The sequence below is a fragment of the Pseudophryne corroboree genome, chromosome 1 (assembly GCF_028390025.1).
Source record: "Pseudophryne corroboree isolate aPseCor3 chromosome 1, aPseCor3.hap2, whole genome shotgun sequence".
Taxonomy (NCBI): Eukaryota; Metazoa; Chordata; class Amphibia; order Anura; family Myobatrachidae; genus Pseudophryne; species Pseudophryne corroboree.
Genome location: NC_086444.1, coordinates 130,259,933 through 130,284,203, shown reverse-complemented (window position 1 = coordinate 130,284,203; position 24,271 = coordinate 130,259,933). Strand labels below are relative to the sequence as shown.

Here is a 24,271-nt window from a genome sequence, read left to right as displayed (position 1 = left end):
GACAGCATTTCAAAAACGCAACATATAACCAGCTGGTAGCAGGTTCATACGCAAAAGAAAACTAGTCTGTGTAGAAAGCACATTGGAAGGTGTAGTTACCCACATCCATGATCGTGGTGCCCCAGCAAGTTATCACACAGGAAAAGGGCAAAGGGGGAGGAGAGATGTATTGAACCTTGTAAAGAGGACAAGTGAAGGTGTTGCCCATAGCAACCAGATACTAGCCATCATTTATCTGATTGGTTGATATTAACAAAACTCTACCAGCACTCTTTAGAACACGGGTTGGCAATAAGCGGCCCTCCAGCTGCTGTGGTACTACACATCCCAGCAAGCCATGCCAGAGCTCTGACATCAGGACATGCTAAAAATACGGGAGGCATGCTGGAATGTATTGTTTAACAATAGCTGGAGGGACGCTTACTGCCCACCCGTACTTTAGAAGGTTTGATAAACCTCCCCCTACAGCATTAAAAGAACAATTTAATTGGGCTGACTGACAAACCCAAACCACATAAGGTCTCATGTATTCCTGGTGGCAGAGAACATATCCATCTAATGATACCATCTAGTAATGTAAAGCACACAGACTTGCAAGTGTAACAATGACACAACATAAATATGTACAGCACATCCACTTCTAGACTGCAGACGTACCATCCGCAGGTTGCTCGGAGCAGTGTGTACGTACACAAAGATATCTATGGATCTACTCGTATTTATCCAGCTCTCTATGCACTATAAACAATGATAAACGCATACAGAAAGATCCATTCATTTCTCCATTTACAGACACTGCACCTGCAGCACCAAACAGAACAGAACAGTATTAGATTATATAAAATAGATCATGCCATGGACTGCGTGTGAATAAATTACTGCAGACATACCTGAAGCAAACAAAAGACAAATTATTCAGTGTCTCATTTACAGACCGCAAGTCACCCATCATTCATCAAGAGCTCAACTGCATTTAATGGGACGAGGCTCCTTTTTTATTGTCATCTCAGTAATTAGGTTATCCAATAAATTTGCTTTACGCCACCCCCCACCCACTTTTTTTTGTGAAGAACTGCAAGAAGTCCAATTTGTGCTGACATTTCACACATACCACGGGCTTAGGATCTGCAGAACGGGCGCGCCTGCATGCGTTAGCTCTGGAACCAGGCAATTTTCACATGGACTGATTTTTTTTTTTTTTTAATCAGCTGTCTCTCCGCCGCCGTGAACTCTGACAGCAGCGTGAAGATGTCTGAAAGTGCTATTCAGCCACACTTCATTTGCTCATTAAAGGCTGCATTTTGCACACTTGAGGACATTTGCTCAATCAGATGAATAATCTGCTGGAGCAGTAGATTCGGCGAGAAACTGCAGAACGGGCATTCTAAGCAAGGACATCATAGCAGCACATCCCTGCCCGCCTCACACGCCGGCCAAAAACCTATCGGCAAGCACATAGCAAAAGACGGAAATGGAAATATTCTGAACAACAAGACCTGCATTTAACCATCTGAGTGCCACAGAGCAACTAATATGAGGAATGCAAAAGGTGCAGCTTTGCAATGCAAGCCCAGTGTGCTGCCTTGTGCTAGGCAGACATTATGCACTTCCTGCCAGAGGTCATGCTTCCTGAGACTGTTACTTATTTATTACCAGTTATTTATACAGCTCACACATAATCCGCAACGCTTTACAGGGGGTTATAAGGGGGATGGGAAGAGGACAGTGGGAGTGGGGGAGAAGGGGGGTGTAATGCTGAATAAAAGTGTAGCTCTTATCCTTTCAGCCTTGCCAATCGCTAGTCACGTTCCACCCATGTTTGAAGTGGGGAGGATTTTCATGCAGCCAGCAATATTCGGTACTCCAGAATCTCTGAACCCGTTTGTTACCTAGTAGAGGCATCCTGTCCTGACACTATTCTATAAGACGCATTTGTATATGGCCTGTGCACCTTGACCGTTTAATGTAGGGCAGGGCTGGCCAAATCGGTCCTCGAGATCTACCAACAGTTCATGTTTTCCAGGCCTCCTGGAGATCTGTAGAATTGTCAGTTAGGAATGAATGCAGCACATCTTAATTAGTAATGACTACACCTGTGCACCAGCTAGGTGGTCTGGAAAATGTGAACTGTTGGTAGATCTCGAGGACTGGTTTGGCCAGCCCTGATGTAGGTGCTCAAATTGTAAATGGCGTGTACACAGTGAGATAAATCTGTAAGATTTTGACTATATAGTCAAAATCTTAAGGAAAGTTAGTGCAAATCTCAAGGTGTTCGGCAGCTTGCAATACAGATTTGATCCCGATGTGCGTTCCCGTGGGGTCGGTATCGTAAGCTAGATAGACTGTGCAGGCAAGTCAATCTTGACTATCTAGTGTACTATCTAGTACAAAGTATAGTCAAAATTGGCACTTAGTCAAAATCATATATAGACCAAATCGAAAGTACAGATAGTCCTATAACTGTAAGCTTGTAGCAACAAGATTGTTTAAAACAAATAATGGATGTTATTGAAATTATGTTTTTTTAATTCATGGAGGGAGATTCAAATGTTTGAAAAGTCAGTTGGGAGTCTGTTTTTTTCCTATATAATAGACAGGAAAAAACAGACACCCAACCGACTTTTCAAACATTTGAATCTCCCCCATGATGTCTCAAAAAAAAAAAAAAGATTGTAAGCTTGCGAGCAGGGCCTTCCTACCTCTATGACTGCGTTTATTACCCAGTTTTGTTTTATCATTGTGTCCAAAGGTAAAGCGCAACGGAATTTACCGCACTATAAAAGAAACATAATAGTCAAAATCGTGCTTCTGGGCACTGGGGGAGTTCAAGGGAAATCACATAGTCAAAATTGGGCATAGCAAGGATCTCACCGTGTGTACACACGAGAGAAAAAAAATCTGCACTCAAATCAGATGACAGGAATGCTCACAGTAACAGAATCTAGTATATGGGTGAGGTGTGTGTGTGTGTGTGTGTGTGTGTGTGTGTGTGTGTGTGGGGGGGGGGGGGGGGGGCTAGAGGGTAGTAACCTTTTCACTGATGTGTAGTCATAAGGGGCCTCAGCCGGGGCTGCATGATTGTGCGAGTAGGGAGACCCACAGAATAATGGGGCAAACAGAGCATCCCAGCAGTCGGTGATGCAGAAAGATTGCAGAGATGGCCATCAATGTGCAGGGAGGCGTAAGCTAATTTCAAGGTTAGTTTTACTGAACTTGCAATTGCATGAATGTATACATGAATGCATGAATATAGGCTGCGGACATTACCCTAAGGCTAAGTGGAACCGTAAAACATACCAAGGCTTTTGGTATAGACACCAGTGCATGGACACCAGTCATGTTGCTCTTTGGCTCAAAAACGCTTCGACAAATGGAAACAATGGGGCAGATGTATTAACCTAGAGAGGCATAAGGAAGTGATAAACCAGTGATATGTGCAAGGTGATAAAGGCACCAGCCAATCAGCTCCAATATGTAAATTAACAGTTAGGAGCTGATTGGCTGGTGCCTTTATCACCTTGCACATATCACTGGTTTATCACTTCCTTATGCCTTTTCCAGGTTAATACATCTGCCCCAATGCCTTTTGTGTCCTTCCCAATTGACTTCCAAACAATCTGATATTTATCAATATATTTGCATATAAACAGCATAAAGAAAATAAGAATTTACTCACCGGTAATTCTATTTCTCGTAGTCCGTAGTGGATGCTGGGAACTCCCAAAGGACCATGGGGAATAGCGGGCTCCGAAGGAGGCTGGGCACTCTAGAAAGATTTATGACTACCTGGTGTGCACTGGCTCCTCCCACTATGACCCTCCTCCAAGCCTCAGTTAGGACACTGTGCCCGGACGAGCGTACACAATAAGGAAGGATTTTGAATCCCGGGTAAGACTCATAGCAGCCACACCGTACAACTCGTGATATGAATCCCAGTTAACAGTATGAAACAACTGAGCCTCTCAACAGATGGCTCAACAATAACCCGATTTAGTTAACAATAACTATGTACAAGTATTGCAGATAAACCGCACTTGGGATGGGCGCCCAGCATCCACTACGGACTACGAGAAATAGAATTACCGGTGAGTAAATTCTTATTTTCTCTAACGTCCTAGTGGATGCTGGGAACTCCGAAAGGACCATGGGGATTATACCAAAGCTCCCAAACGGGCGGGAGAGTGCGGATGACTCTGCAGCACCGAATGAGAGAACTCCAGGTCCTCCTCAGCCAGGGTATCAAATTTGTAGAATTTTGCAAACGTGTTTGCCCCTGACCAAGTAGCTGCTCAGCAAAGTTGTAAAGCAGAGACCCCTCGGGCAGCCGCCCAAGATGAGCCCACCTTCCTAGTGGAATGGGCATTTACAGATTTTGGCTGTGGCAGGCCTGCCACAGAATGAGCAAGCTGAATTGTACTACAAATCCAGCGAGCAATAGTCTGCTTAGAAGCAGGAGCACCCAGCTTGTTGGGTGCATACAGGATAAACAGCGAGTCAGATTTTCTGACTCCAGCCGTCCTGGAAACATATTTTCAGGGCCCTGACAACGTCTAGCAACTTGGAGTCCTCCAAGTCCCTAGTAGCCGCAGGCACCACAATAGGCTGGTTCAGGTGAAACGCTGACACCACCTTTGGGAGAAATTGGGGACGAGTCCTCAATTCTGCCCTATCCATATGTGATTTTAAGAAACTCAACATCACGTTGAGATCCCAAGGTGCCACAGGAGGCACAAAAGGGGGCTGAATATGCAGCACTCCTTTCACAAATGTCTGAACTTCAGGTACTGAAGCTAGTTCTTTTTGAAAGAAAATCGACAGCCGAAATCTGTACTTTAATGGAGCCTAGTTTTAGGCCCATATTAACTCCTGCTTGCAGGAAATGCAGAAATCGACCTAGTTGAAATTCCTCTGTTGGGGCCTTTTCGGCCTCACACCATGCAACATACTTCCGCCATATGCGGTGATAATGATTTGCTGTAACCTCTTTTCTAGCTTTAATAAGCGTAGGAATGACTTCCTCCGGAATGCCCTTTTCCTTCAGGATCCGGCGTTCAACCGCCATGCCGTCAAACGCAGCCGCGGTAAGTCTTGGAACAGACAGGACCCCTGCTGTAGCAGGTCTTGTCTGAGCGGCAGAGACCACGGGTCCTCTGAGATCATCTCTTTAAGTTCCGGGTACCACGCTCTTCTTGGCCAATCCGGAACCACGAGAATTGTGTTTACACCTCGCTTGCTTATTATTCTCAATACCTTTGGTATGAGAGGTAGAGGAGGGAACACAAACTGACTGGTACACCCACGGTGTCACTAGAGCGTCCACAGCTATCACCTGAGGGTCTCTTGACCTGGCGCAATACCTCTAGTTTTTTGTTTAGGCGGGACGCCATCATGTCCACCTGTGGACGACCCCACTGATTTACAATCATTTGGAAGACTTCTGGATGAAGTCCCCACTCTCCCGGGTGGAGGTCGTGCCTGCTGAGAAAGTCTGCTTCCCAGTTGTCCACTCCCGGGATGAACACTGCTGACAGTGCTAGTACATGATTTTCCGCCCATCGGAGAATCCTTGTGGCTTCTGCCATTGCCATCCTGCTTCTTGTGCCGCCCTGTCGATTCACATGGGCGACTGCCGTGATGTTGTCTGACTGGATCAGCACCGGCTGGTGTAGGAGCAGGGATTTTGCTTGACTTAGGGCATTGTAAATGGCCCTTAGTTCCAGAATATTTATGTGAAGGGAAGTCTCCTGACTTGACCATAGTCCTTGGAAGTTTCTTCCCTTTGTGACTGCCCCCCAGCCTCGTAGGCTGGCATCCGTGGTCACCAGGACCCAGTCCTGTATGCCGAATCTGCGGCCCTCCAAAAGATGAGCACTCTGCAGCCACCACAGAAGAGACACCCTGGTTCTTGGGGACAGGGTTATCAGGCGATGCATCTGAAGATGCGATCCGGACCACTTGTCCAACAGGTCCCACTGAAAAATCCTGGCATGGAACCTGCCGAATGGAATTGCTTCGTAAGAAGCTACCATCTTTCCCAGGACCCGCGTGCAGTGATGCACCGATACCTGTTTTGGTTTTAGGAGGTCTCTGACTAGAGAAGACAACTCCCTGGCTTTCTCCTCCGGGAGAAACACTTTTCTGGACTGTGTCCAGAATCATTCTTAGGAACATTAGACGTGTCGTCGGGACCAGCTGTGACTTTGGGATATTCAGAATCCAGCCGTGCTGGCGCAGCACTTCCTGAGATAGTGCTACTCCCACTAACAACTGTTCCTTGGATCGTGCCTTTATTAGGAGATCGTCCAAGTATGGGATAATTAAAACTCCCTTTTTTCGAAGAAGTATCATCATTTCCGCCATAACCTTGGTAAATACCCTCGGTGCCGTGGAGAGTCCAAACGGCAGCGTCTGGAATTGGTAATGGCAATCCTGTACCACAAATCTGAGGTACTCCTGGTGAGGATGGTAAATGGGGACATGCAGGTAAGCATCCTTGATGTCCAGGGATACCATGTAATCCCCCTCCTCCAGGCTTGCAATAACCGCCCTGAGCGATTCCATCTTGAACTTGAATTTTTTTTATGTATATGTTCAAGGATTTCAATTTTAAAATGGGTCTCACCGAACCGTCCGGTTTCGGCACCACAAATAGTGTGGAATAGTAACCCCGGCCTTGTTGAAGTAGGGGTACCTTGATTATCACCTGCTGGGAATACAGCTTGTGAATCGCTGCTAGCACCGCCTCCCTGTCTGAGGGAGCAATCGGCAAGGCAGATTTTAGGAACCGGTGGGGTGGAGCCGCCTCGAATTCTAGCTTGTACCCCTGAGAGACTATTTGAAGGATCCAGGGATCCACCTGTGAGCGAGCCCACTGATCGCTGAAATTCATGAGGCGGGCCCCCACCGTACCTGGCTCCGCCTGTGGAGCCCCACCGTCATGCGGCGGACTTGGAAGAGGAAGCGGGGGAGGACTTTTGCTCCTGGGAACCTGCTGTTTGTTGCAGCCTTTTTCCCCTACCTCTGCCTCTAGAGAGAAAAGACCCTCCTTTTCCCCGCTTGTTTTTCTGGGTCCGAAAGGACTGAACCTGATAAAATGGCGCCTTCTTAGGCTGTGAGGGGACATGGGGTAAAAATGCTGACTTCCCAGACGTTGCTGTGGAAACTAGGTCGGAGAGACCATCCCCAAATAATTCCTCCCCCTTATAAGGCAAAACTTCCATGTGCCTTTTGGAATCTGCATCTCCAGTCCACTGGCGAGTCCATAAGCATCTCCTAGCAGAGATGGACAATGCACTTATTTTAGATGCCAGCCGGCAGACTTCCCTCTGTGCATCTCTCATATATAAGACTGAGTCTTTGATATGGTCAATTGTTAGCAGAATTGTGTCTCTGTCTAGTGTGTCAATATTTTCTGACCGTTTATCCGACCACGCAGCGGCAGCACTGCACATCCATGCTGACGCAATAGCTGGTCTAAGTATAATGCCTGAGTGTGTATATACAGACTTCAGGATCGCCTCCTGCTTTCTATCAGCAGGTTCCTTAAGGGCGGCCGTATCCTGAGACGGTAGTGCCACCTTTTTAGACAAACGTGTGAGCGCTTTATTCACTCTAGGAGGTGTTTCCCAACGTAACCTATCCTCTGGCGGGAAAGGGAACGCCATTAGTACCTTCTTAGAAATTACCAATTCATTTAATTCATCTGACGGGGGAAAAACTACAGGTAGTTTTTTCTCCCCAAACATAATACCCTTTTTTGTGGTACCTGGATGTAAATCAGAGATATTTAACACCTCTTTCATTGCCTCAATCATGCAGTGAATGGCCTTAATGGGCATTAAATTTGACTCCTCGTCGTCGACACTGGTGTCAGTATCCGTGTCGACATCTACTTGTGCCATCTGAGATAGCGGGCGTTTCAGAGCCCCTGAACACTTTTGAGACACCTGGACAGGCACGAGCTGAGAACTCGGCTGTCCCGCAGTCGGCATGTCATCAAATTTCTTATGTAATGAGTCTATACGTGCACTCATTTCCTTCCATAAGCACATCCACTCAGGTGTCTGCCCCCCAGGGGGTGACATCCCTTCTAAAGGCATCTGCTCCGCCTCCACCTCATTATCCTCATCAAACATGTCGACACAGCCGTACCGACACACTCCACACACACAGGGAATGCTCAATATAGAGGACAGGACCCACAAAAGCCCTTTGGGGGGACAGAGTGAGAGTATGCCAGCACACACCAGAGCGCTATATAAGGCAGGGACTAACTGAGTTATGTCCCTTATAGCTGCTTTTTAATATAAACTATATACTGCGCCAAATTAAATGCCCCCCCTCTCTCTTTTTTACCCTTTTCTGTAGAGTAGTCTGCAGGGGAGAGCCAGGGAGCTTCCTTCCAGCGGAACTGTGAGGGAAAAATGGCGCCCAGTGTGCTGAGGGAGATAGCTCCGCCCCTTTTCCGCGGCCTATTCTCCCGCTTTTTTATGGAATCTGGCAGGGGTATTTACCTCATATATAGCCCCTGGGGCTATATATTGAGGTATTTTTGCCAGCCAAGGTGTTTTTATTGCTGCCTCAGGGCGCCCCCCCCCCCAGCGCCCTCAGTGACCGGAGTGTGAAGTGTGAGAGGAGCAATGGCGCACAGCTGCAGTGCTGTGCGCTACCTTGGTGAAGACTGATGTCTTCATGCCGCCGATTTTCCGGACCATCTTCTTGCTTCTGGCTCTGTAAGGGGGACGGCGGCGCGGCTCCGGGACCGAACATCAAGGCTGTGCCTGCGGTCGATCCCTCTGGAGCTAATGGTGTCCAGTAGCCTAAGAAGCCCAATCCGGCTGCAAGCAGGCGAGTTCGCTTCTTCTCCCCTTAGTCCCTCGCTGCAGTGAGCCTGTTGCCAGCAGGTCTCACTGAAAATAATAAACCTAAGACTATCTTTCTTCTAAGAGCTCAGGAGAGCCCCTAGTGTGCATCCAACCTCGGCCGGGCACAAAATCTAACTGAGGCTTGGAGGAGGGTCATAGTGGGAGGAGCCAGTGCACACCAGGTAGTCCTAAATCTTTCTAGAGTGCCCAGCCTCCTTCGGAGCCCGCTATTCCCCATGGTCCTTTCGGAGTTCCCAGCATCCACTAGGACGTTAGAGAAACCATAAATGTACAAGAATACAGGGGGGACAGTTAGGCTTATCTACCCTAACTGAAGGAGAAGCCACCTAGGAATAATAAACTGTGGACTCTTCCACAACTAGATGCACCAGAAGTACCAGCTGTACCTTACAAAGGGCTCACACACACTATGTTTTTTTTTTTGCTTTTAGCTTTGCTTCAGCTTTTTAGCACATTAAGAACATTGTGAAGCTCTAAAGATGCTACTCAAGACACTAGTAGAGGATTATGATGAAACTTGTGTGTATACAAAACATACACAGGTTGAGTATCTCTTATCCAAAATGCTTGGGACCAGAGGTATTTTGGATATTTCCGTATTTTGGAATAATTGCATACCATAATGAGATATCATGGCGATGGGACCTAAGTCTAAGCACAGAATGCATTTATGTTTCACATACACCTTATACACACAGCCTGAAGGTAATTTTAGCCAGTATTTTTAATAACTTTGTGCATTAAACAAAGTGTGTACACATTCACACAATTCATTTATGTTTCACATACACACAGCCTGAAGGTCATTTCATACAATATTTGTAATAACTTTGTGTATTAAACAAAGTTTCTGTATATTGGGGGTAATTCCAAGTTGATCGCAGCAGGATTTTTGATAGCAATTGGGCAAAACCATGTGCACTGCAGGGGAGGCAGATATAACATGTGCAGAAAGTTAGATTTGGGTGGGTTATTTATTTCTGTGCAGGGTAAATACCGGCTGCTTTATTTTTACACTGCAAATTAGATTGCAGATTGAACACAGCCCACCCAAATCTAACTGTCTCTGCACATGTTATATCTGCCTACCCTGCAGTGCACATGGGGGTCAATTCTATTCGGCAACTAAAGAATAGCGCCGGGAATTAGCTCCCGACGCTATTCAATTCAGCTAAAGTTAAGTCGGCGATGTCCCGTTCTCGCCGACTTAACAGGTAGTTTTGTCGGGAGAACGGGCATTCTCCGACTTAACTACCCGGCGCGAGGCTGATTCCCGACAGAATCAGCCTCGCGCCGGCCGCGAGGCAGCACTTTTGTCGGGTTTCTTCTCTCATCCCCCGGGGATGAGAGAAGAATTCCCGACAATTGCGGGCAACTAGTAGCAGAATTGAATAGCGTCGGGAGCTAATTCCCGGCGCTATTCTTTAGTTGCCGAATAGAATTGACCCCATGGTTTTGCCCAATTGCTAACAAAAATCCTGCTGCGATCAACTTGGAATTATCCCCATTGAGCCATCAGAAGACAAAGGTTTCACTACGTCACTCTCACTCAAAAAATTCTGTATTTCGGAATATTTGGATATGGGATACTCAACCTGTGTATCTACTGTATGCCTCCATCATATGCGAGGTAAAAGCACAGTCAGACCTCCTGACTGTGGTTTTATCATGAAGCCAATTTCACATAAGCCTCTTTGTTACACTAATGATTGAGTGTTGGCTTTTTAGGATTTCAAGGCATCCAGGAGAGTGGGAAGCCTGTAACGAATCACTGATGCCACCAACAGCCAGGCAAAAGGAGAAAGAAAAAAAAAGGATTTTTTTTCTTTTTTCCCCCTATAAAACTAATGGCGGTTGTGAGACGCATTTGATGGCAACCACATTCCTCCGCCACACGCACCTTCCTTCTGTTCAGCTGTATCCGGCTCATCACAGAATTCTCTCGGGAAAGCATCTAATAAAAAAAAAAAGACTTTATCCTACACTGGCTCTGAAAACTATGTGGCTGACATGCCCCTGCCAATCACATATCCCCCAGGCACTCCGTTCTAGAGAACCAGATTCAGAAGTACAAAATAATTAAATACCCAATGATAACCAAGCAATATTTGAAGTCAATAGATGCTCATTCCAAAGCCAAAAATCTTCCTGAATATTGGATTGAAGGATTCAACAAGGTGGAATAAATGACAGCTCATGTGAGCGGAATTAATAAGGAGAACTCCTCACAGAATTAGAGCTCCAATACAGGCAGAGGATCTGCCATCTCTGTACCCTACACCTCCCAAAACCCAAAGAGTAAACACAGAGGGGCCTCATCTCTACTCTCTGGTTTGGGAGGTGCAGGGTACAGAGATGAGGCCCCTCTGTGTTTACTCTCTGTGGTTTGGGAGGTGCAGGGTACAAACACAGAGGGGCCTCATCTCTGTACTCTTCACCTCCCAAATCCCATAGAGTAAACACAGAGGGGCCTCATAATCAGTCACAGAGTCACTGATGGGGGGATGAGGTCAAGATGCCGGCTGTTGGGATCCCGGCAGCCAAAATCCAGACGCTGGATTCCAGACATCCTTTAAAACCCAGAAGTAAGAACTCTGAATGGGCCAGGATACAGATACCAGAATTCTGACGGTACTTATAGCTGTAAGGCAGGGGTGGGGAACCTCCGGCCCGCGGGCCGTGTAAGGCCCGCAAAGCCGTTTGCTCCGGCCCACCCGCTTCTCCCAGTGAGACACGCCGCCGCTCAGTCCGGCGGCAGCGTGTCTCAGCTGTCAGTGTCAGGACAGGGAGGAGAGCGCGGCGGCGGCGTGTAGAACTTGAAACCAGCCGCCGGTTTGTGAGCCAATCAGAGCCGCGGCTGCCGGTCCGCGAGCTCTGATTGGCTCTCGAACCGGCGGCTGGTTTCAAGTCCTACACGCCGCCGCCCAACATATCCGCGCTCTCCTCCATGTCCCGCCAAAAGGAGCGGTAAGTAGCACGGAAGGGGGGGGGGCACACTGGGGGCGCATGTGCACACCTGGCACTGTGGGGGCGCATGTGCACACCTGGCACTGTGGGGACGCATGTGCACACCTGGCACTGTGGGGACGCATGTGCACACCTGGCACTGTGGGGACGCATGTGCACACCTGGCACTGTGGGGACGCATGTGCACACCTGGCACTGTGGGGACGCATCTGTACACCTGGCACTGTGGGGACATCTGTATACCTGGCACTGTGGGGACATCTGTATACCTGGCACTGTGGGGACATCTGTATACCTGGCACTGTGGGGACATCTGTATACCTGGCACTGTGAAGACATCTGTATACCTGGCACTGTGAAGACATCTGTATACCTGGCACTGTGGGGACATCTGTACACCTGGCACTGTGAGGGGCATTTGTATACCTGGCACTGTGGGGGCAATTGTGGATCTGGCACTGCACTATTGGGGGCATGTGTGTATCACGTCCCATTTTAACTGGCCACACCCATTTTTTGGCGCGCGCACACAGTACCTCTATGGGGCAGACCTGCTGGGGGGCAGGGTCATTTTTTAAGTTGAGAATTTTTGTATGGCCCCCGAAGGATTTTATAAATATCCAAATGGCCCTCGGTAGAAAAAAAAAAAAGGTTCCCCACCCCTGCTGTAAGGTTCGGTGTAGGACCGGGTAAGGGGTGGGGGGGTTTAGGGTTAGGTATAAGGCAGGGGGGTTAGGTTCAGGCAAGGGGGAGGGAAGGTTAGGTTTAGGCACCCTAGGGGGAGGTTAGGGTCAGGCTGCAGGGGAGGGTTAGGTTGCCGTTTGAAAAGGGGTGGGGGGGGGGGGGGGTAGGTTTAGGCACTACGGTGGGAGGGAGTGGGTAGAACACCCTTCACTCAACCCTATCTGTTTAAAAACTTCAGGATGCCGGTCAATCCCAAGAAATCGCAGATTGGCATCTCGGAACCACTGCCTATATGTATGGGCCACATTAGTTGTGGGTAGCGAGCTGAAATGCACTTGTCGCGCCCGTACACTAACATTATAATACTGCTGGCAGGCGCGATAGGGGGCGGGAGATTTGAATCTCAGCCCTAATGTTGCTGCGGACGGGCGTGACTACTGCATTTATGCTTACCTCATTACTTTAGTCGGGTTTTGGTGCTTTGCACGCCTAAACCAGAGTGTAATGGGCACATTCAGAGCGATAAGTGGGGGCATTTGAATATTGCCCCCACGATCTCCCGTCACTTTAGACGTGAGTGCGATAACATTTGAATTCCCCCCATTGAGTGAGCGTGGGAATAAGCACTGAAGATTCTTTCTTCTCCCTTTGTGCAGACAATTTAAACCTTGAGCCGTAACCGCACCTCATCTAAGGGCACTGCGGTGATTGCTTCTTACAATGGAAAGGCGAGGGGGTTGCCTGTATGTATTAACACGCCAAAGCAGAGATAAATCAGGGAAGTGCTGCTTGACTTCCTCTGTGCTAAAGGTAACCCAACCAAATATGGATTCTACATCAGGATCACAAGCCATTGCAAGCATATATAAAGGAGGAAAGGGGGCAGATTTCCAATAGTCACTGGATTTTCAATAAATGAAAATAGACCTATCCAGCTGAAAAAATTCCAGGGGGCAAGCAAAATATATCCAAAGACCTAGAGACAAATATAGCAATGACGGAACTTATTCATCTGGTGTCTTTGCACTCACTGTGCTTGTTATGTGTGGGGTACAGTCAACTGTGCAATTGTTTTTGGGCACGGAGGCCCCTGAATGCAGCCTGCAGAAGGCACCGGTTCTATGGGCTGTGTTCCTTGGAAGAACAGAATGTTTCATTTTGCTCTAATTCATTCTATTACTGAATTAAACTTTGATGTATTGGTCTTGACAAGTGCTTCATGCTGATTGTATTGTGCATGATAGTATAATCACTCCCCATGCATTTTGCACTGGCTGGCTGATTAATGCAATAGATTTTTGATGGCAAGGGGGTGTCTGCGGTCCTGGAGGCTGCATTCTATTTGTGCGTGGGGGATGGGAGCCCAGTTTAGACAGAAAGAGGCCAAACATTGTTTAGCCTCTGCTTGTTTTAATTTTTCCATGTTTTTAATCTACATTTGGGGATGAATTTATGAACCAAAATGAAAATACTCTCAGATAACAGCAATATGCAAAGTGCTGGGTTGCGATGAGCGCTGATGCAATGTAATTGGTTGCAAACATGATTCCGATCAGAGAAGCAACACCACAGGAATTCTAGCTTGTACATACTGTACAGATAGCTCCCAATATGAACCAATCATGTGATCTTACAGCTATTAGCTTTGGCTTTCAGAATGTTTTAAGATGAATCTTCAACATGCAGCAAATTTCTGCAAGGTCTCCATATGCCATGTAATATACATACAGCTTGAAACCAACAACCAAAATTAACTAAACAAAAACATACAAACATTGCATTAAAAACAGCAACATAACTACATTTAATAGCATATGCTACAAACATAACTTCCCTAAATGGACCGACTACACGTCTGACATACACTTGACGCCAAATTACACCATTCTCGCAGGAGGAACTGATCCTAGGGGCCAGTGACCACACAGCGGCAGATCTCTGCCACTTGCTGACCTTGTGTCTCCTTCATGTGAAATGTTACCTTACATAAATATCAAGCAAGACAAATGCATTATAAACACGATATGGAGAATCATTGCATGGAGAGTGAAAGAAAAACAAGCAGATATCACAAAGCTATGCCTCTGCCTTTATAGTATTACTGGCGATCTGCTTTTAAGAAAATTAGGAGATTGTGCTTAAAAACAAGGAGTCAAAAGAGAAACCATATACAGTATTGCTGGGGGTTGTAGTAAAGAGTGAAGAACTTGACAGGCACGTTTGGCTATTGCACACCCTCCACCAGTATGCAGGAAGAATACACAGCGGCTTGCAAAAATCGGTGTCTGGACTCCACCTGGCTCTAGATAGTGGCCTCAAAAACGACGTTCCTTTACTTACTATCAAATAAAACGTCTTAGACTAAATGTAACAAATTCAGCTTTATTAAACTGTCAAACGAACAGCACTACTTTGATAACCATAGCTGCACCAATTATAGCACGCTTTAAAGTTGACAAGTATAATGATTCTAGCGTGGCACACGAGAAGGAATCGGAGGTTGTTTTGAATTACAGGTTAAAAAAATAAGAATTTACTTACCGATAATTCTATTTCTCGGAGTCCGTAGTGGATGCTGGGGTTCCTGAAAGGACCATGGGGAACAGCGGCTCCGCAGGAGACAGGGCACAAAAAAGTAAAGCTTTTACCAGATCAGGTGGTGTGCACTGGCTCCTCCCCCTATGACCCTCCTCCAGACTCCAGTTAGGTACTGTGCCCGGACGAGCGTACACAATAAGGGAGGCAATTTGAATCCCGGGTAAGGCTCATACCAGCCACACCAATCACACCGTACAACTTGTGATCTAAACCCAGTTAACAGTATGATAACAGAAAGAGCCTCTTAAAGATGGCTCCTTAACAATATAACCCGAATTTGTTAACAATAACTATGTACAGTATTGCAGATAATCCGCACTTGGGATGGGCGCCCAGCATCCACTACGGACTCCGAGAAATAGAATTATCGGTAAGTAAATTCTTATTTTCTCTATCGTCCTAAGTGGATGCTGGGGTTCCTGAAAGGACCATGGGGATTATACCAAAGCTCCCAAACGGGCGGGAGAGTGCGGATGACTCTGCAGCACCGAATGAGAGAATTCCAAGTCCTCTTTTGCCAGGGTATCAAATTTGTAGAATTTTACAAACGTGTTTTCCCCCGACCACGTAGCTGCTCGGCAGAATTGTAATGCCGAGACCCCTCGGGCAGCCGCCCAAGATGAGCCCACCTTCCTTGTGGAATGGGCCTTAACAGATTTAGGCTGTGGCAGGCCTGCCACAGAATGAGCAAGTTGAATTGTGTTACAAATCCAACGAGCAATCGTCTGCTTAGAAGCAGGGGCACCCAACTTGTTGGGTGCATATAGTATCAACAGCGAGTCAGATTTTCTGACTTCAGCCGTCCTTGAAATGTATATTTTTAAGGCTCTGACAACGTCCAACAACTTGGAGTCCTCCAAGTCGCCAGTGGCCGCAGGCACCACAATAGGTTGGTTCAGGTGAAACGCTGATACCACCTTAGGGAGAAAATGCGGACGAGTCCTCAGTTCTGCCCTATCCGAATGGAAGATTAGATAAGGGCTTTTATAAGATAAAGCCGCCAATTCAGATACTCTCCTGGCGGAAGCCAGGGCCAGTAACATAGTCACTTTCCATGTGAGATATTTAAAATCCACCTTTTTCAATGGTTCAAACCAATGGGATTTGAGGAAATCTAAAACTACATTTAGATCCCACGGTGCCACCGGAGGCACCACAGGAGGCTGTATATGCAGTACTCCTTTAACAAAAGTCTGTACCTCAGGAACTGAGGCCAATTCTTTTTGGAAGAATATTGACAGGGCCGAAATTTGAACCTTAATAGATCTCAATTTGAGACCCCTAGACAATCCTGATTGTAGGAAATGTAGGAAACGACCCAGTTGAAATTCCTCCGTCGGAACACTCCGATCCTCGCACCACGCGACATATTTTCGCCAAATGCGGTGATAATGTTTCGCGGTGACTTCCTTCCTTGCCTTAATCAAGGTAGGAATGACTTCTTCTGGAATGCCTTTCCCTTTTAGGATCTGGCGTTCAACCGCCATGCCGTCAAACGCAGCCGCGGTAAGTCTTGAAAGAGACAGGGACCCTGTTGTAGCAGGTCCCTTCTCAGAAGTAGAGGGCACGGGTCGTCCGTGACCAACTCTTGAAGTTCCGGGTACCAAGTCCTTCTTGGCCAATCCGGAGCCACTAGTATTTCTTACTCCTCCTCACCGTATAATCTTCAATACCTTTGGTATGAGAGGCAGAGGAGGAAACACATATACTGATTTGTACACCCAAGGTGTTACCAGTGCGTCCACAGCTATTGCCTGTGGATCTCTTGACCTGGCGCAATACTTGTCCAGTTTCTTGTTGAGGCGAGACGCCATCATGTCTACCATTGGTCTTTCCCAACAGTTTATTAGCATGTGGAAGACTTCTGGATGAAGACCCCCCTCTCCCGGGTGTATATCGTGTCTGCTGAGGAAGTCTGCTTCCCAGTTGTCCACGCCCGGGAAGAACACTGCTGACAGTGCTATTACGTGATTCTCCGCCCAGCGAAGAATCTTGGCAGCTTCTGCCATTGCACTCCTGCTTCTTGTGCCGCCCTGTCTGTTTACATGGGCGACCGCCGTGATGTTGTCCGACTGAATCAACACCGGTTTTCCTTGCAGGAGTGGTTCCGCCTGGCTTAGAGCATTTTAGATTGCTCTTAGTACCAGAATGTTTATGTGAATAGACTTTTCCAGGTTCGTCCATACCCCCTGGAAGTTTCTTCCTTGTGTGACTGCTCCCCAACCTCTCAGGCTGGCGTCCGTGGTCACCAGGATCAAATCCTGTATGCCGAATCTGCGGCCCTCCAATAGATGAGCCTTTTGCAACCACCACAGAAGATATACCCTTGTCCTTGGCGACAGGGTTATTCGCAGGTGCATCTGAGGATGCGACCCTGACCATTTGTCCAACAGATCCCTTTGGAAAATTCTTGCATGGAATCTGCCGAATGGAATTGCTTCGTAAAAAGCCACCATTTTTCCCAGGACTCTTGTGCATTGATGTACAGACACCTTTCCTGGTTTTAGGAGGTTCCTGACAGGTCGGATAACTCCTTGGCTTTTTCCTCGGGAAGAAAAACCTTTTTCTGAACCGTGTCCAGAATCATCCCTAGGAACAGCAGACGTATCGTCGGAAAACAGCTGCGATTCTTGGAATATTTAGAATCCAGTCGTGCCGTCGAAGAACTACTTTAGATAGTGCTCTTCCGACCTCCAACTGTTCTCTGGAACTTGCCCTTTTTAGGTCGTGCAAGTAAGGGATAATTTAGATGCCTTTTTTCTTTGAAGAAACATCTTTTCGGCCATTACCTTGGTAAAAAGGCCCGGGGTGCCGTGGATAATTCAAACGGCATCGTCTGAAACTGATATTGACAGTTCTGTACCACGAACCAGAGGTACCCTTGATGAGAAGGACAAATTTTGGACATGGAGGTAATCCTTGATGTCCAGGGACACCATATAGTCCCCTTTTTTCCGGTTCGCTATCACTGCTCTGAGTGACTTTATCTCGATTTGAACCTTTTATGTAAGTGTTCAAAACATTTTAGATTTAGACTATGTGTCACCAAGCCGTCTGGCTTCAGTACCACAATATAGTGTGGAAAAATAATACCCTTTTCCTTGTCGTAGGAGGGGTACTTTGATTATCACCTGCTGGATATACAGCTTGTGAATTGTTTCCAATGCTGCCTCCCTGTCGGAGGGAGCCGTTGGTAAAGCAGACTTCAGGAAGCTGCGAGGAGAAGATGTCTCGACTCTCCAATCTTTACCCCTGGGATAATACTCGTACGATCTAGGGGTCAACTTGCGAGTGATCCCACTGCGCCCTGAGACTCTTGAGACTACCCCCCCACCTTGAGTCCGCTTGCACGGCCCCAGCGTCATGCTGAGGACTTGGCAGACGCGGTGGAGGGCTTCTTTTCCTGGGAAAGGGCTGCCTGCTGCAGTCTACTTCCCTTACCTCTATGTCTGGGCAGATATGACTGGCCTTTTGCCTGCATGCCCTCATGGGAAAGGAAAGATTGAGGCTGAAAAGACGGTGTCTTTTTTAGCTGAGATGTAACTTGGGGTAAAAAAGGTTGGATTTCCCAGCTGTTGCTGTGGTCCCCAGGTCCGATGGACCGACCCCCAAATAACTCCTTCCCTTTATACAGCAATACTTCCATCTGCCGTATGGGATCTGTATCACCTGACCACTGTCGTGTCCCTGACATCTTCTGGGAGATATGGACAACGCACTTATCTTGATGCCAGAGAGCAAATATCCCTCTGTGCATCTCACATACATATATATAGAATGCATCCTATTAAATGCTCTACATGAATAAAATATTTTCAGTCAGGGAATCCGACCAAGCCAACCCAGCACTGCATCTCCAGGCTGATGGCGATCGCTGGTCGCAGTATAACCACCGTATGTGTGTATATACTTTTTAGGATATTTTTCCAGCTTCCTATCAGCTGGCTCCTTGAGGGCGGCCGTATCTGGAGACGGTAACGCCACTTGATAAGCGTGTGAGCGCCTTATCACCCTAAGGGGTGTTTCCCAACGTACCCTAATTTCTGGCGGGAAAGGGTATAACGCCAATATTTGCTATCGGGGTAACCCTACGCATCATCACACACTTCATTTTATTTTATCTGATTCAGGAAAAACTACAGGTAGTTTTTTCACTCCCACATAATACCCTTTCTTGTGGTACTTGTAGTATCAGAAACACGTAACACCTCCTTCATTGCCCTTAACGTGTGGCCCTAATGAGAAATACGTTTGTTTATTCACCGTCGACACTGTATTCAGTGTCCGTGTCTGTGTCTGTGTCGACCGACTGAGGTAAATGGGCGTTTTTAAAACCCCTGACGGTGTTTCTGAGACGCCTGGACCGGTCCTAATAGATTGTCGGCCGTCTCATGTCGTCAACCGACCTTGCAGCGTGTTGACATTCTCACGTAATTCTCTAAATAAGCCATCCATTCCGGTGTCGACTCCCTAGAGAGTGACATCACCATTACAGGCAATTTCTCCGCCTCCTCACCAACATCGTCCTCATACATGTCGACACACACGTACCGACACACAGCACACACACCGGGAATGCTCTGACAGAGGACAGGACCCACTAGCCCTTTGGGGAGACAGAGGGAGAGTCTGCCAGCACACACCAAAAACGCTATAATTATATAGGGACAACCTTATATAAGTGTTTCTCCCTTATAGCATCTTTTATATATATACAATATCGCCAAAATCAGTGCCCCCCCTCTCTGTTTTAACCCTGTTTCTGTAGTGCAGTGCAGGGGAGAGCCTGGGAGCCTTCTCTCCAGCTTTTCTGTGAGAGAAAATGGCGCTGTGTGTTGAGGAGATAGGCCCCGCCCCTTTTTCGGCGGCCTCGTCTCCCGCTATTTTTGAAGTTAGGCAGGGGTTAAATATCTCCATATAGCCTCTGTGGGCTATATGTGAGGTATTTTTTGCCTCTAATAAGGTTTTTATTTGCCTCTCAGAGCGCCCCCCCCAGCGCTCTGCACCCTCAGTGACTGTTGTGTGAAGTGTGCTGAGAGGAAAATGGCGCACAGCTGCAGTGCTGTGCGCTACCTTTATGAAGACTCAGGAGTCTTCAGCCGCCGAATTTGGACCTCTTCTCTCTTCAGCGTCTGCAAGGGGGCCGGCGGCGCGGCTCCGGTGACCATCCAGGCTGTACCTGTGATCGTCCCTCTGGAGCTAGTGTCCAGTAGCCAAGCAGCAAATCCACTCTGCACGCAGGTGAGTTCACTACTTCTCCCCTAAGTCCCTCGTTGCAGTGATCCTGTTGCCAGCAGGACTCACTGTAAAGTAAAAAACCTAAGCTAAACTTTCTCTAAGCAGCTCTTTAGGAGAGCCACCTAGATTGCACCCTTCTCGTTCGGGCACAAAATCTAACTGGAGTCTGGAGGAGGGTCATAGGGGGAGGAGCCAGTGCACACCACCTGATCTGGTAAAAGCTTTACTTTTTTGTGCCCTGTCTCCTGCGGAGCCGCTGTTCCCCATGGTCCTTTCAGGAACCCCAGCATCCACTTAGGACGATAGAGAAATGTGGGTACTTTTTTCATTTCATTTGTCACTTATCTTTTGCTAAGCAGACACTTAAAATTGCTGCAATGAGGCAAGTGGGGCTTTTGCGTTAAATAGAATCCCCATATTTAAATGATCCTTAATGGCCCAGTGTTTGAGTGAGGAACGCCATTGTCTTACAGAGCCCTACTGGTGACTTGTGACATTTGTATTCAGGTCCTGTCTTCTCCGTGTGGCTAAAGGGCTTCCAATTTCGTTTCACAGCCAGGAGCTAGCAGAAAACACCAATTAACTTGCAGATCCCATTTGCCGACAAAAGTCATTCCCCTCCAACGTCTGGCATCTGGTGGAGATCTGATTTGAGCACAGACCCTCGCAAGAGCACAGGACAATTTTTTTTTTAATAACCCAGATTAAAGCTTGCATTATATTTGAAGCATTCAAGTTACCTTTTAATACCTTGCTAGAATCCTCTGCCTTTAGACATAGTGAATGGTCTTAATCCACTCCATATACACATGAATAAAAAGGATTTGCAGAGCGCATAACTTCAAGAACCACAGTTTAGAAGACGGAAAACAATATTGTATATACTGTTTTATGGGTGCAATTGGCAAAACTGGTTGCAAAACACCAGAACCTTCTCTCCAGTACATGAAAAAACGAAAGGGTAATTTGGCCCTCTCTCATTAAGCCAAGAACTGCATATACACCCTCTGCAGTTTGACAGAAGGCTGCACAGATCTAGAAAAGACAAATAACCTCTCAGATGCCGTTTCCTGTCACAAATATGCTGGATTACCTCCACAGGCTCATCTAGAATTCTGGACATCTCCGCCACAAGCTGCTGCCTCTGTACCAATGTACTGCGGATACAAAGCAGCTCGGACATTCTGTGTAACTGGCAAAAAAACCCTGAAATGTGGAATGAACAGGATTGTACGTTTCTTCCATTTGTACATTTGTCAGAACACTAAACGGTCCAATATGCCCTGCACTGGCGAATAGGTTACTATGGATAAAGAATCGCCACCATACTTTAACCCAATTAATATCCTCCAGCTGATATGGGTTTGCAAAAATGTTTATTATGTTGTCACCCATTTCAGAAAAGGTAAAAAAAAAAAAAAAATTAAAAAATAATGACGTACAAGCTCCTCTGTAGCAGAGGGTTAAATGTTTTGCAGCCTGCTGTATCATTACTGCAATGTAAGTAAAATAAACATGAATAACCCTGGCTGCCAGCAAAGGAGGAGGAATGAGAATGTGAGCTGGCGATTTAATGACAGTATCAGTGTGAAAATTAGACGGCTAACAAAAGTAAATAGATAGGCCTCCACTTTAACAGGTGCTTATTTCTGTACCAGAAGGCAGCACGAATGCTAACTGGCAAGTCATCTCATCAAGCTGGGGAGGAGGAAACTAAACAAGAAAAAAAAGGTTTTGGAAGTCTCAAACTAATTAACTATTATAAATCAGCACTGCTTATGCTTTTAGTAAGATCTCTTCTTGCAAGCTCTGCAAATATTTTATTGCTTCTGGTATATAATTTACTAGCTCAACTACCCAGAGGTGATCATCGTGTTGTTGAAATGTGTTTCAGTAGGCACCCACAAGCAAACATAAATACACTTCTTTTTGGAAAATTGGACATGTAAGAGCCAGGTGGTTAATACGGATTAAGTATGGTCACTTTAATATCACTTCACCCCATTTCCAGGAACAGGCAGCGAAGAGATGCTAACTATTACACCAATCCAAACTAGGACTGGTCAGGCTCGGTCTCTATATCCCCATGGTGACTACATCACGTGACCACTTACATCCTTCTGTGATCTGTTCACCACCACGCTGGGAGGCAGATTTGTTCCCTACAACCAAATCGCATTCGAAAATAATTTGATGTTCCTTTATACCAGTACGCCCAACATGACTCCTCATAGTTGAGAAGCTTACACATGCCGAACACACACATTTTATGTCCAAGGGCGTAAATAAAAAGCTGGATGTATTAAAAGGTGTACAAAATGGAGAGCTGAATAATCTGCACACAGACGCTGAACTTGCGTTGAAAATCTCTGCTCTGCCGGTTTACTAAAGAAATGAGCGATAAAGTATACTTGTGTAAAACATTAGCCACCTTGATATAGGGACAATCTGTAAGACCGTGTTTTATATAACATGCTCAATTGACATCAGTCCTAGTCCCAGAGGAATTCAGTCTAAACTCTACCACATACGCACACTCTACCATTAACCTACCAGTAGGAAGAAACCCCCATCCAGAGAGGTACAGGGGTATTTAGGCATAGTCCCTATTCTCAGCAATCACTGTTGTGTTAGGTTCTACAAGGGACAACCCCCTCCGGATACCAGTGTAAAGAAAAGCATGCATCATTATATGCCTAGGTCTATCCCACAAGGGGACAGTGTACACAATGCAAAATAGGCCAATGGAGATTATACATCGGGCTACTGTTCTCCAAAGGGAACAATGAGGTAAACACAGAATAGAGACACCACTTTCACACACTGGGGGAGACGTTTCAAGGGCAAGTGGAGAAGTTACCCATAGCAGCCAATCAGGTTTCTAGCTATTACCAAGTACATTCTATACCAGCGGTAGGGAACACACGACACTCCATCTGTTGTGGAACTACAAATCCCAGCATACCCGGCTACAGATGTGCGGTTACATCATGTTGAAAAAGTGTCCTGGGATTGCTAGGACATGCAGTTCCACAACAGCTAAAGTGTCATGTTTCTTACCCGATAAGCTGGTTGGTTGCTATGAGCAACTTCTCCACCTATCTGTTACAGGTTTGACACACCTCCAACTGAGCCTTTATCAAAACCAAATGCTCTGCTACTGAACAGACTCCAAGGCATACTGCAATAATTGTATCTGACAGACATGAAGGGTTTATTGATACTCCTCCTCCCCCCAAATAAAAACCCAACACACTGATAAATGTAAACAAGCCCTTCAAATACGCTGAGGAAATGGAATGTTAGAAAAAACTGCAAACAAAAAACCTCTTAACTGGTATGCTGGCAACCAAAACAAAATTGCTGTAGCCCATGGCAACCAGTTTACTTTCATTTTTTTGAAAGTACTAGAATGTGGCAACAATACAATTGTCATAGGAAACAGTACCTATTATTGTGCAGGTACCAATGAACCAGTTCTCCTAACTTATAATTGCAATATACGGTCACCATAGCAAATTTCAGAATCATTTTTGCAAATATAGCCAAATGCACAATACATGAAACAAAGATGTGTTTTCTAACGTCTAAATAAAGAGCAGTAAATACTGCAGTGAATGACACAGTTGTACAGACCAGGCATACTCCTCTGCACGGGGTGGTACAGCCAGTTCCCTCCCTGGTAGGGGTAACCGCATCAGAGTTCAATGGATTGATCCTATGAAAGTCTAGATCACAGGCCATTCTCATGGTTGATTCACCCCAACCGTAGGGAGGGGAAAGAATAAAAAAATAAAAGTGAACACAGTTCCTGTATTGTATGCCAAATAATTCCCTTAACCACTGCCAAGTTGGCTGCAAATGTGTTCATTAGAATAGTAAACGCATACAAGGGATTA

General features: G+C 46.5%; 1 protein-coding gene across 1 annotated transcript in view; it reads right to left on the bottom strand.

Annotated features, from left to right (window-relative positions):
- Positions 1 to 24,271, bottom strand: part of ZSWIM6 (zinc finger SWIM-type containing 6) — a 199,711-nt gene that overhangs the window by 24,088 nt on the left and 151,352 nt on the right. The window lies entirely within an intron of this gene.